Source organism: Bufo gargarizans, chromosome 1 (genome assembly GCF_014858855.1).
Source record: "Bufo gargarizans isolate SCDJY-AF-19 chromosome 1, ASM1485885v1, whole genome shotgun sequence".
Lineage (NCBI taxonomy): Eukaryota > Metazoa > Chordata > Amphibia > Anura > Bufonidae > Bufo > Bufo gargarizans.
In genome coordinates, this window is record NC_058080.1 from 160,902,976 (window position 1) to 160,916,091 (window position 13,116).

Here is a 13,116-nt window from a genome sequence, read left to right on the forward strand (position 1 = left end):
TTTTGTGACAGTTTTTTATATATTAAAGTCACATAGTTCCGTCACAGGTAAGTGATTGGCCTCTACACACTGATGCCAAGTAATTACACAATACCTGTTATAATCTACAATCATGTCACAGTATAATAATTCGTTTTTACATACTGATATCACAGAATTAATACACCTAGGTGTGTATACACTCATAAGACAACATGTGTGTAGTATAATATGGCTGGAAGGAGGGCCATCATCAGGAATACTTTGGTGTTCCCTCTCCATCAATCTTCCCTAGCATGGATGTAAACAGATCAGTGATACCTATAGGGTTAATTCACAACAATGAGTGCCACAGATGGGGAGGAGACAGAACATCGATGGGAGTACAGTAAGGGTTAAAATGGGAGTGAACGTAGTAATACCTCATAGTGATGCACCCGCTTCAGTCAGTAGTACGCGCCAGCTGGTCAGTGATGTGCGCCAGACAATTTGCATTACCGCTTAAAGGGAACCTGTCACCGAGATTTGGGGTATAGAGCTGAGGACATGGGTTGCTAGATGGCCGCTAGCACATCCGCAATATCAAGTCCCCAAAACTCTGTGTGCTTTTATTGTGTAAAAAAAACGATTTGATACATATGCAAATTAACCTGAGATGAGTCCTGTCCCTGACTCATCTCACGTACAGGACTCATCTCAGGTTAATTTGCATATGTATCAAATCCGTTTTTTTACACAATAGAAGCACACAGACCTATGGGGACTGGGTACTTTGGATGTGCTAGCGGCCACCTAGCAACCCATGTCCTCAGCTCTATACACAGATTTCAGTCTCGTATCCCTAGATCTCGAAAGTCTATATACCCGGATCCCCCATGATCTAGGACTCCAGGCAATTAGCACTGTTTTAAGCAGAAGCATTTGGTGACTTTATCCATGAGGCATTGGACCTTGTTCTAAGCAACAATGTCTTTCAATTTGATGGACAGTGGTACCGCCAGGTACTAGGTACAGCTATGGGCACGCCTGTTTCGTGCACATTTGCTAACCTGTACCTGGCGGTATTTGAGGAGACTTACATTTTCTCAATGGATAACCCCTACATGCGCCACATCCACTTATTTTTAAGAGATGTGGATGATATTTTTCTGGTCTGGTCGGGGAGCGAGGGGTCGTGTCGTGCATTTGTCGATCATTTGAACGCACGTAACCGTATGAACATGAAGTTCACCATCAACTTTGGTGGTGAGGTTCTGGATTTTCTAGACGTACATGTCATGGTAAAAGATGGGGTGGTACACACCAGCGGCTATCGTAAGCCGACGGCGACCAACTTGCTCCTCCACCAGACCAGTTTCCATCCACCGTCTGTCAAACGCACAGTCCCGTATGGGCAGTTCGTCCGACTGCGCAGGATAAATGACACAGACGAAAGTTTCCATCGACAGGCTGGGGAACTCAAGGCTAGGCTGATTGATAGGGGCTATCCATTGAGAGAGGTCTCATTAGCCCTTCAAAAAGCGGCTCAGTTAGACCGCAGCGTCTTGCTCATGGAACAGGGTACCAATGCCAAACCCTTGCGCTTTGCTTTTTCTTTTCAGTATAGCCCAGCTGCTGAGATGGTTCGACAGGTTATTAATCGCAATTGGGACTTACTTAAAGGGGACTCTACTCTTAACAGCTTCACCAACAACAGACCATTGGTCACATTTAAAAGGTGTCCTACACTCAAAGATAAATTGGTTAGGAGTGTATTCTCCACACCTAGGGATGAGAGTTTGCTTAGGAAACCTGTGGGCAATTTTAAGTGTGGCCATTGTTCTTTTTGTGCATTAAACGTCTGCAGTAAATATCTACAGATAGGTGGGGTACAACACACAGTACAGGAATTTATTAATTGCCGTACGTCCTACGTGGTATATGTAGTTTTTTGTCCTTGCAAGCGTTTCTATATAGGAAAAACAATTCGCCCTCTATTCGAGCGCATTCGCGAACACGTTGGCTCCATTCGATCAGGTAGAGGCAGTCCACGCCTCATTGAACACATCCGCACGGCCCACGATGCCTATCCACGTTGCCTCTCCTTTGCAGGCGTGGAGCATGTCCGTCCCATCTCTCGGGGTGGAGACCGACATCGCCTGCTCCTTCAGAGGGAGGCAAGGTGGATCATGCAGACGGAAGCAATGCATGCGGTGGGAATGAATGATAGGAATGATATGTCAGTGTTCTTATGAGTCGCATGTGCTCGATATAGAGGTGCTTTTTTTGTTTATATTCTGCAACTACACACATATTTTCTCCTTTCCCGCATTGGCGAATTTATTACATAAATGTGACTGGGCACAGGTGGTGGTGGGGGTCTGTATTCGTGACCCTTTATATTGCCACCACCCATTGATGATAATCCAAATATTGCCATCTGAAATTTTATATATGTGTTGTGCTTCTGTATTGTGCTCCCCGATATTCGCCTTTTTCTGATGTATTTCTAATTTTGGTGCTGTCTTTTTGTAATATGTTTTCACTATAATCGTACCTGTTAGTTGCATGTATTTTAGTCTTGTCATTTATCTGTGGGAGCGAGATAGTTGCTGACGGCGCCGGCCGTCCCCCTGTCCACCTGCATAAAGCGCATGTATGCGCGATGACGTGTCCAGTGGCCTGAGGAAGAGCGATCCCGCGCGCGAAACGGCCGTCGCCGCTTGCAACTTTGTGTCCGCCCCTGGATCCTCCAGCTACCCTTTGAGGAAGCTTCAATAAAGAAGATTTTCATACTTCGGTGAGTGCCGCAACTTTGTTCACGTCTCCTCTTCATATTGCGATAATCTACAATCATGTCACAGTATAGTAATTCGTTTTTACATACTGATATCATAGAATTAACACACCTAGGTGTGTATACACTCAGACAACATGTGTGTAGTATAATATGGCTGGAAGGAGGGCCATCATCAGGAATACTTTGGTGTTCCCTCTCCATCAATCTTCCCTAGCATGGATGTAAATAGATCAGTGATACCTATAGGGTTAATTCACAGCAATGAGTGCCACAGATGGGGAGGAGACAGAACATCGATGGGAGTACAGTAAGGGTTAAAATGGTATTGAACGTAGTAATACCTCATAGTGATGCGCCCGCTTCAGTCAGTAGTACGCGCCGGCTGGTCAGTGATGTGCGCCAGACAATTTGCATTACCGCTTAAAGGGAACCTGTCACCGAGATTTGGGGTATAGAGCTGAGGACATGGGTTGCTAGATGGCCGCTAGCACATTCGCAATATCAAGTCCCCATAGCTCTGTGTGCTTTTATTGTGTAAAAAAAGCGATTTGATACATATGCAAATTAACCTGAAATGAGTCCTGTCCCTGACTCATCTCAACTACAGGACTCATCTCAGGTTAATTTGCATATGTATCAAATCAGTTTTTTTACACAATAGAAGCACACAGAGCTATGGGGACTGGGTATTTTGTATGTGCTAGCGGCCACCTAGCAACCCATGTCCTCAGCTCTATACACAAAATCCCGGTGACAGGTTCCCTTTAACCATTGGACGCTGACGTGGTGGGGCGGACCCCAGACATGCATATCAATCGGCACTTTCTAGCGCGCACACGCTAGTACCCCACATCCCCTGACGAAGCCACTTCTGTGGCGAAACATGTCTGGTGGGGTGTAATCGTGCTGCGCTTAAGTTTTTAGACAGTCCAAGTGTGGAATCACAGTGAGCGATGTGTCACTGCGGGCAAGTTAGTTAGCAGTATGTGTGGCAATTGAGGCTCGCCATTACACAGTATAGACAGACAAAGACAGGGGCAGCATTTAGATAGTGTTCAGTAACAATATATGCTACCGAGTCAGCTGTTTAGCACACATTGCAACAGTTACAGGACAATTGACAAAAGTGCTATGCCTGTGGAATAAACAGACATAGATCAACCACAAAAGAATTGTGTGGTTAGATTTAGCATTACTCAGTCATCAAAAGCCTGCATGTAATGCACACACGTATGAACAACAAATCAGCTATCACAGTGCCTGCCTGATTCCATCATTAATACAAACTATACTCTGTTGTCAATGGCTAATATATGCCTTCAAAAATAGGGTTATGTGCATACCCTTTGTAAATTTGCACTCAGAACCACACATATTGTCTTGCTCACTTTCCAATATAGTGCAATGAGCATTTGGATGTGGTTACAATAGCCATAGGAACACATGCCTCTCAGTCACCGCTAGTGACTACTAACAGCCACTGGGCAAATTGGTTCTAAATTCTATCTTGGACTGATAGTTTTAAAGTTTTTCTTCTGCCCTGACACCGTATGTTTTAAATAATGAAATAAAGAGACAATTTTACTTTACAGTATTCAGTGGAGACCCCTAAAGGGATATTTTGGTCCTATGACCGTTGACTTTTTGTATTTCCTAGAAGGAGCTCAGCACAAGATCGTCGTGCTGACTGATCATAAAAACCTTACCTATCTGGATACTGCTAAGCGCTTGAAATCCCCGGCAGGCAAGGTGGCTCTATTCTTTACGCGTTTTAACTTTGTTGTAACCTATCTTCCCGGGTCTGCTAATGTAAAGGCGGATGCATTATCACTGAGTTTTCATGAGGAGCAGAGTATTGTTACGGAGCCCGGAAATATTCTGCCTCCTGGGGTTGTGCTTGCTGCTATTAATTTGGCCACTGAGATAGCTGGTTGTCAGGATTCAGCTCCCAATGATCTTCCTGCTGGCAAACTGTTTGTACCTCCAAATTTAGATCTTAAAGTACTGGAGGAATTTCATTGTTCTGTGTTGGCAGGTCATCCAGGTATTGCGGGGACTTAGCATCTAATATATTAATGTATACTGGTGGCCTACCTGGTCACGTAATGTAGTGGCCTTCGTCTCTGCCTGTGATGTATGTGCTAGGGCCAAGGTACCCAGGAGACGTCCTGCAGGTTTGCTTTGCCGCTTGCCCATTCCTCAGAGGGCCTGGACCCACATCTCTATGGACTTTATCACTGACCTCCCACACTCCCAGGGTAGGTTGGTCATTTGGGTTTTAATAGACAGGTTTTCGAAGATGTGTCATCTTATCCCATTAAAAAAACTCCTGAATGCTAAAGAGTTTCTACCTTATTTATTGATAACATCCTTAGGTTGCATGGCATTCCGAACTCCATCATCTTGGATAGGGGTGTCGAATTTGTCTCAAATTTTTGGAGAGGCTTCAGCACGAAACTGGGGATTAAGCTTTCCTTCTCATCAGCCTTCCACCCTGAGACTAATGGGCAAACAAAGAGGGTCAACCAGGTACTGGAGCAATTCTTGAGATGCTTTGTGTTGAATCACCAAAATGATTGGAGAAAGTTCTTAACTTTTGCAGAGTTCTCTATCAACAATCATGTGAGTTCCTCTAGCGGCATGTCTCCGTTCTATTGTAACTATGGTTTAAATTCCCAGTTTTCGTCAGTCTGTCATTCTAGTTATGTTTCTCCTGCTGTGGATGCTATCGTAGAAGATCTGTGCACAGTTTGGGCCCAGGCTTGCAAGAGCCTGGAAAAAGCCCAAAGGATCCAATCTAGACAGGCCAATAAAAGACAGTCCAAGGGGCCAAATTTTGTGTTGGGTGAACAAGTTTGGTTGTCTACCAGAAATTTACGTCTCAAGGTGCTTTCAGGTAAACTGGTGCCTAAATTTATTTGACCTTACAAGATCATTTCTGTCATAAATCCAGTGTCATTTCGTCTGCAGTTACCTGAATGTCTTTCACATTTCTTTGCGGCAATTCCTCCTCCTAGCCCTCCTGACCCTATTATTATTCTTGATGAACTTGAGTATGAGATGGAGAGAATCCTTGATTCCCAGATGGCTCAAGGTTCTCTTCAATATCTGGTACATTGGAAAGGGTATGGTCCTGAGGAGAGGACATGGGTACCTGATCGGATGTCCATGCTCCTTGTCTCGTTAAGAAATTTCATTCTAAATTTCCGTCTAAGCCGGCGCCCCGTATTGAGGGTCCGGTGGTCCCTCATAAAAGGGGGGGTAATGTCAACAAGTTGCCTGTCCGAGCTCCAGTGCTGCAGTCTGGGGCTCGGACACTGCAGCGCGGTGCCAGACACACTGTCATGCCAAGCCCCTTGGTGACTCTGCGTTTAGGCTACGCCCCTCTCGATGTAGTTTAGGTCATGCCCCTCTTGATGGTGTGTAGGTCACGCCCCCTCTCGATCGCCCGATATGGTCACGTCCACTGATGATGTCACCTGAGCTACGCCCTTCGGTGATGTCAGCGCTCAGGTGATTAGCTCCCTATTTAAGGCAGCTACTGGCAATCATCTTTGCCACTTATAGGTTTTCTTTGCTGTGCTCTGCTGCCTGTGTGTTAGATGAACTGTTACTTTTGGACTTGAATTCGGCTTTACTTAGACCTCTCTCTCTGCTTAGCAATTCTGTACTTTCTTCTTGTCCGACATTGACCCTTGGCTTGTTATTGCTTCCTCCTTCTGCTTAGTGATTGTGTTGGTATTGATCTCCTGGTTTGACTGTTTCTGGCATGACTTTCCTTGGCGTTTGTTTGTCTGGTCCTTTGTGTGAACAGGTACCTGCGGTCTCCGATTGTATCTCTGCACTTACCAGTATACGGACCGTCGACCAGTTGTGGGCTTGTTGCCTAGGACTTGTTCTGCAAGTAGGCAGGGTCAGAAGGCTGGGTTCAAGTTAGCGCTCACTGTGTGAGGCCATCATAGCGCCGGAGCTGTCGCCTCACCACCAGAGGCGGACGGCACCTACGTGTTTGTTTGAACAATACTTAACCTAATACTTAATCCTGATGAGCCTCCACAAGGCGAAGCGTTGAGCTTCAATATTAGGTTTAGGCTACGGACATAGCGCATCCACATGCTATTTAGGGCAGACAGCCGCCTGCTGGATTAGATAGGACTCTGAATGTTTGTTGCATGGAGGGGCATGTAGGGAGGATTTTTTCACCTGGTGTTCATTAAATGAGGGTCACCTACTCAAAGGTGGTTACTTTTCTCCCCCCTGGCAATGTTCAGTCCTAGACTTGGTAACCTTTTACTTGATGATATAGCATATGATAACCTGTGATTTGAGCACGCCACAGTAGTTCTTTCACAGATGCTATCATCGCTTTAGGTTACCACTGTTTATCCAGCATCTATACATATGTTGTGTCACTAGCTGATGCAATAGTGGCTCCGCACCTCTTGTACAGCCACATGTACTGGTGGGATCTAAACGCATCTCACAAGCGTCTAGTGTCAACATATAGTATATAATTTTTGTTTGTTTGTAGATTTAGGGACTCACACACTTCTCCCTAGTTTTAGTGTATATCTAATAAACTATTTAAAGGGAACCTGTCATGTGGATGTTTGATTATAATCTAACTAATCAAATACAATCATTAACTACTAAAAAGTGCCTTAGATGTATTCACTTACTGGTGTGACAGATGGTTACCTCATAATATACACACAAAGATGCCGCATGCCGCATGCTAATGAGCTGATTCGAGTCCGGCGTGATGTACATGAGTCCGGCGTATATTTAATTCAGAGCTATAGCCACTCCCCTGCCCACCTGCTGCTGATTCATATGGAAACAAACTGTCATTCAGCAGCAGGTGGGCGGGGAGAGTCAGGAGCTCTGCCGTACTCAAGTATCTGCGACTTTAATTCTCAAAAATTGCCCCTTCATACAAAAGACCTGGAATAATGAAAATACATAATTGATTGGAGCTAAAAGGGTTCTTCAGATGTGGGATATGTAACAACTCTAAAATTACTAAATTCCCAAAGAAGACCACTATAGTACATTCCACAAGGAATTATTTTTATTTAGAGATTAAAGATAACCTGACATGTAATTCCACAGATGTAATATACACTCACCTAAAGAATTATTAGGAACACCATACTAATACGGTGTTGGACCCCCTTTTGCCTTCAGAACTGCCTTAATTCTACGTGGCATTGATTCAACAAGGTGCTGATAGCATTCTTTAGAAATGTTGGCCCATATTGATAGGATAGCATCTTGCAGTTGATGGAGATTAGAGGGAGTCACATCCAGGGCACGAAGCTCCCATTTCACCACATCCCAAAGATGCTCTATTGGGTTGAGATCTGGTGACTGTGGGGGCCATTTTAGTACAGTGAACTCATTGTCATGTTCAAGAAACCAATTTGAAATGATTCGAGCTTTGTGACATGGTGCATTATCCTGCTGGAAGTAGCCATCAGAGGATGGGTACATGGTGGTCATGAAGGGATGGACATGGTAAGAAACAATGCTCAGGTAGCCCGTGGCCTTTAAACGATGGCCAATTGGCACTAAGGGGCCTAAAGTGTGCCCAGAAAACATCCCCCACATCATTACACCACCACCACCAGCCTGCACAGTGGTAACAGGGCATGATGGATACATGTTCTCATTCTGTTTACGCCAAATTCGGACTCTACCATTTGAATGTCTCAATAGAAATCGAGACTCATCAGTCCAGGCAACATTTTTCCAGTCTTCAACAGTCCAATTTTGGTGAGTTCGTGCAAATTGTAGCCTCTTTTTCCTATTTGTAGTGGAGATGAGTGGTACCCGTGGGGTCTTCTGCTGTTGTAGCCCACCTTTCTTTCCCATTCTGACCTTCAGTTTGGAGTTCAGGAGATTGTCTTGACCAGGACCACAACCCTACATGCATTGAAGCAACTGCCATGTGATTGGTTGACTAGATAATCGCATTAATGAGAAATAGAACAGGTGTTCTTAATAATTCTTTAGGAGAGTGTACATTATACAATGTCCATGTAACAAACAATACAGGGAGTGCAGAATTATTAGGCAAGTTGTATTTTTGAGGATTAATTTTATTATTGAATAACAACCATGTTCTCAATGAACCCAAAAAACTCATTAATATCAAAGCTGAATATTTTTGGAAGTAGTTTTTAGTTTGTTATTAGTTTTAGCTATTTTAGGGGGATATCTGTGTGTGCAGGTGACTATTACTGCGCATAATTATTAGGCAACTTAACAAAAAACAAATATATACCCATTTCAATTATTTATTTTTACCAGTGAAACCAATATAACATCTCAACATTCACAAATATACATTTCTGACATTCAAAAACAAAACAAAAACAAATCAGTGACCAATATAGCCACCTTTCTTTGCAAGGACACTCAAAAGCCTGCCATCCATGGATTCTATCAGTGTTTTGATCTGTTCACCATCAACATTGCGTGCAGCAGCAACCACAGCCTCCCAGACACTGTTCAGAGAGGTGTACTGTTTTCCCTCCTTGTAAATCTCACATTTGATGATGGACCACAGGTTCTCAATGGGGTTCAGATCAGGTGAACAAGGAGGCCATGTCATTAGATTTTCTTCTTTTATACCCTTTCTTGCCAGCCACGCTGTGGAGTACTTGGGCGCATGTGATGGAGCATTGTCCTGCATGAAAATCATGTTTTTCTTGAAGGATGCAGACTTCTTCCTGTACCACTGCTTGAAGAAGGTGTCTTCCAGAAACTGGCAGTAGGACTGGGAGTTGAGCTTGACTCCATCCTCAACCCGAAAAGGCCCCACAAGCTCATCTTTAATGATACCAGCCCAAACCAGTACTCCACCTCCACCTTGCTGGCGTCTGAGTCGGATTGGAGCTCTCTGCCATTTACCAATCCAGCCACGGGCCCATCCATCTGGCCCATCAAGACTCACTCTCATTTCATCAGTCCATAAAACCTTAGAAAAATCAGTCTTGAGATATTTCTTGGCCCAGTCTTGGCCCAGCTTGTGTGTCTTGTTCAGTGGTGGTCGTCTTTCAGCCTTTCTTACCTTGGCCATGTCTCTGAGTATTGCACACCTTGTGCTTTTGGGCACTCCAGTGATGTTGCAGCTCTGAAATATGGCCAAACTGGTGGCAAGTGGCATCTTGGCAGCTGCACGCTTGACTTTTCTCAGTTCATGGGCAGTTATTTTGCGCCTTGGTTTTTCCACACGCTTCTTGCGACCCTGTTGACTATTTTGAATGAAACGCTTGATTGTTCGATGATCACGCTTCAGAAGCTTTGCAATTTTAAGAGTGCTGCATCCCTCTGCAAGATATCTCACTATTTTTGACTTTTCTGAGCCTGTCAAGTCATTCTTTTGACCCATTTTGCCAAAGGAAAGGAAGTTGCCTAATAATTATGCACACCTGATATAGGGTGTTGATGTCATTAGACCACACCCCTTCTCATTACAGAGATGCACATCACCTAATATGCTTAATTGGTAGTAGGCTTTCGAGCCTATACAGCTTGGAGTAAGACAACATGCATAAAGAGGATGATGTGGTCAAAATACTCATTTGCCTAATAATTCTGCACTCCCTGTACATTGGTAGAACCAAACGCACAATAAAGAAAAGAATATCCGAACATATTAATAATATTAAAAACTGTTTAGAACAGCATTTGTTATGAAACATTATAAACAGTTTCAAAATAAAGAACCATTAACACTAACCTTTATAGCTCTTGAAAAGGTGAGGAAACAGTGGAGAGGAGGAGATCATATAGCATCTATGTCAAGAAATGAATCCAGGAGAATTTTTGAGTTTGATACCTTAATCCCCAATGGCCTAAACTCAGAAATGGAACTCTTCAGATTTTTGTAGAACTGGGATGGGTGCCCTTTATGGATGCGACATCGGGGTCCGGCTGTGTAACAGCACCTCAATCTTGCCTCTGTGGGAGGCCCCCATCCCTAATCTTCATCTTAATGAAGTTTGTCCTTTTGATGAGATCTACCTGAAATAAGAAATAAAACAAAAAAAGAAAGTGTGATGAATACCACACCACGTGCCCACTTGACGTCAACCACGTCGGGTTCACGAGACCTGGTATGATCACAGGGTTTACCAAAAACATGAAGTTACGACCTCCAGAGGAGCACGTAAGGTCAGGCTGGTATAGTTTACACACACACCTCCTGTCCATGCGGGCACAGAGAAGCAACAAGCTGAGGGAGCCTTTTTCACTGCCGCAGTGAAAACAGCACGCCCTCAGCCCGGGTAACTGCCACCAGTCTCGTTTGATATAAGCCCGGTCCGCTAACGGGATTATATAGGGTCAGAAACCAACCCGCGGTAGCTTATAACTAGGCCAAAACACGGACGTAGGGATTCGTGATCGAGATACAAGATAGCACAATATTAAATTATAGATTTAATAGCCGTATGGGCACACTAGATTTAACACAATATGCACTAAGAATATATACAGTGGTCTGAGGTTACAGATACAGGTTATATGGTTACAACAGGGTTAAGCAGTGTAAAAGTCAGTTACCGAGTATGATGAAAGTTCCTTTGAGATGTTCTTTGCTGGAGTCCACATGAAGGGCCGTGAACTCAGCTATTTCCTGGGTCCCTCTAAACCAGGGGTGCACAACGTTTCCTGGTTGGGGGCCACATTGCCAGAATGAACCAATGACGAGGGCCGAAATTTAATTTTAAAGTTGTATTAACAACTGAAATATTGTACTTATGGCATATTGAACACACATTATATACCATTAATGTCTAGTTACACTTCCAGGACTCCCATCTAATGGCAGAAATACATGTAAGCAGCCACAAGAGATAGGCATACATGTCTGTTACCAGATGGTTGGGGGCCGCACAGAATGGTATCAAGGGCCGCATGTGGCCCCCGGGCCGCAGGTTGTGCACCCCTGCTCTAAACACATGTGTAGGATGTTACCCCTCTTCAGAGAAAGACCCGCCTACTTGCTGGCACCAGACTTTTAACCTGCAGCCGGCCCCTCCCCGCCTCAGGGAGGGGTCCACTCCCCCTCTTCTGGGCTGGCAGCAAATGACCCACAAAACCCTTTAGGGTTCATAGCTCCAGACCAGAAGGTCACAGGGAGATGGTTCTGGGACTAATGGACCCGCCTGGGTTCCGGCTACAAGTAGAGCCCAAACCTGGTACTGTTATGTGGTTTCTATGGGGAGATATGGGTATCTCCCTCCCCGACTGTGTCCCAGTAAACAAAGACCATGGGAACGTACCTCGTGGGCACCGGGACACAAATATGTATCTGGTTTGCATCTGCGATGGCCAGGCGATTCATAATTCCTTATGAAAGGTAGGTGCCAACATGTCTGGGAAGTCTCATTGATCCTGGGGAAGGGCGGATACCCCATGCTGGGGGTTTTCCTGCAAGATTCAGTTGGCTCCAAACTGGTGCACGGAGGTGTGACCTTCTCCTTGAAGCCTGGACCCCCTGGGGCCTCTGCTCTTGCCAACTGACACTCAGATGGCTGGGGGGGGGGGTGGAAACCCATTTTGCATGTACACTGAACATGCCAAAAGGTGCATCAAATTACAATCAGGACTGGGGCTTTGAAGCAGGGCCCTCCTGTGGAGTTCCCTACCTCTGCTATCTGTCAGCACATGGGGGGGGGGGGGGGGGGGACATGGCTGACAGTAAATATTAATCCATATTCCTCACAGAAAGAAAGCGCATAGATAAGAGGGAAAGGATAGGAGAAACATACAGAAACAAAAATATGAGATATGAAAAGTGCAAAATTTATGGTTATATGTTCTTTTTCTTTATATATGAACAAAGATTTGTATAGTTATACAATTATATAACTCAACTTGAATAGTTCCTTAGTGTTTACAATATATAAATCATCCATTTGTACAAAAAACACATCAAAAACAAAGATTTGATGTATTGGATGTGTCTTACAGATGGAGGTCAATTAGTGGGGAAGCAATACCCCGAGAAGAGAGGATATATTTATTTTCTTCTGTATGTGCTCTTGAGGAGGTCCACCTGAAATAAGAAAAAAAAAGAAAGAAAGAAAGAAAGAACACAAATAACAAAATGGAAAGGAGAGGGGAAACATACAGAAATAAAAACATGAGGATGAGAAAAGAAAAGTCCCAAATATATGATTATATGTTCTTTTTATATGAAAACTGATACAATTACACAACTATTAAACGGTTCTTTAGTGTTTACAGTACATAATTTATCCATTGTACAAAAACACATAAAAAATGCAGATGCAGTTATTGATGTATTGGATTTATTTCATAGATGGAGATCAATTAGTTGGGAA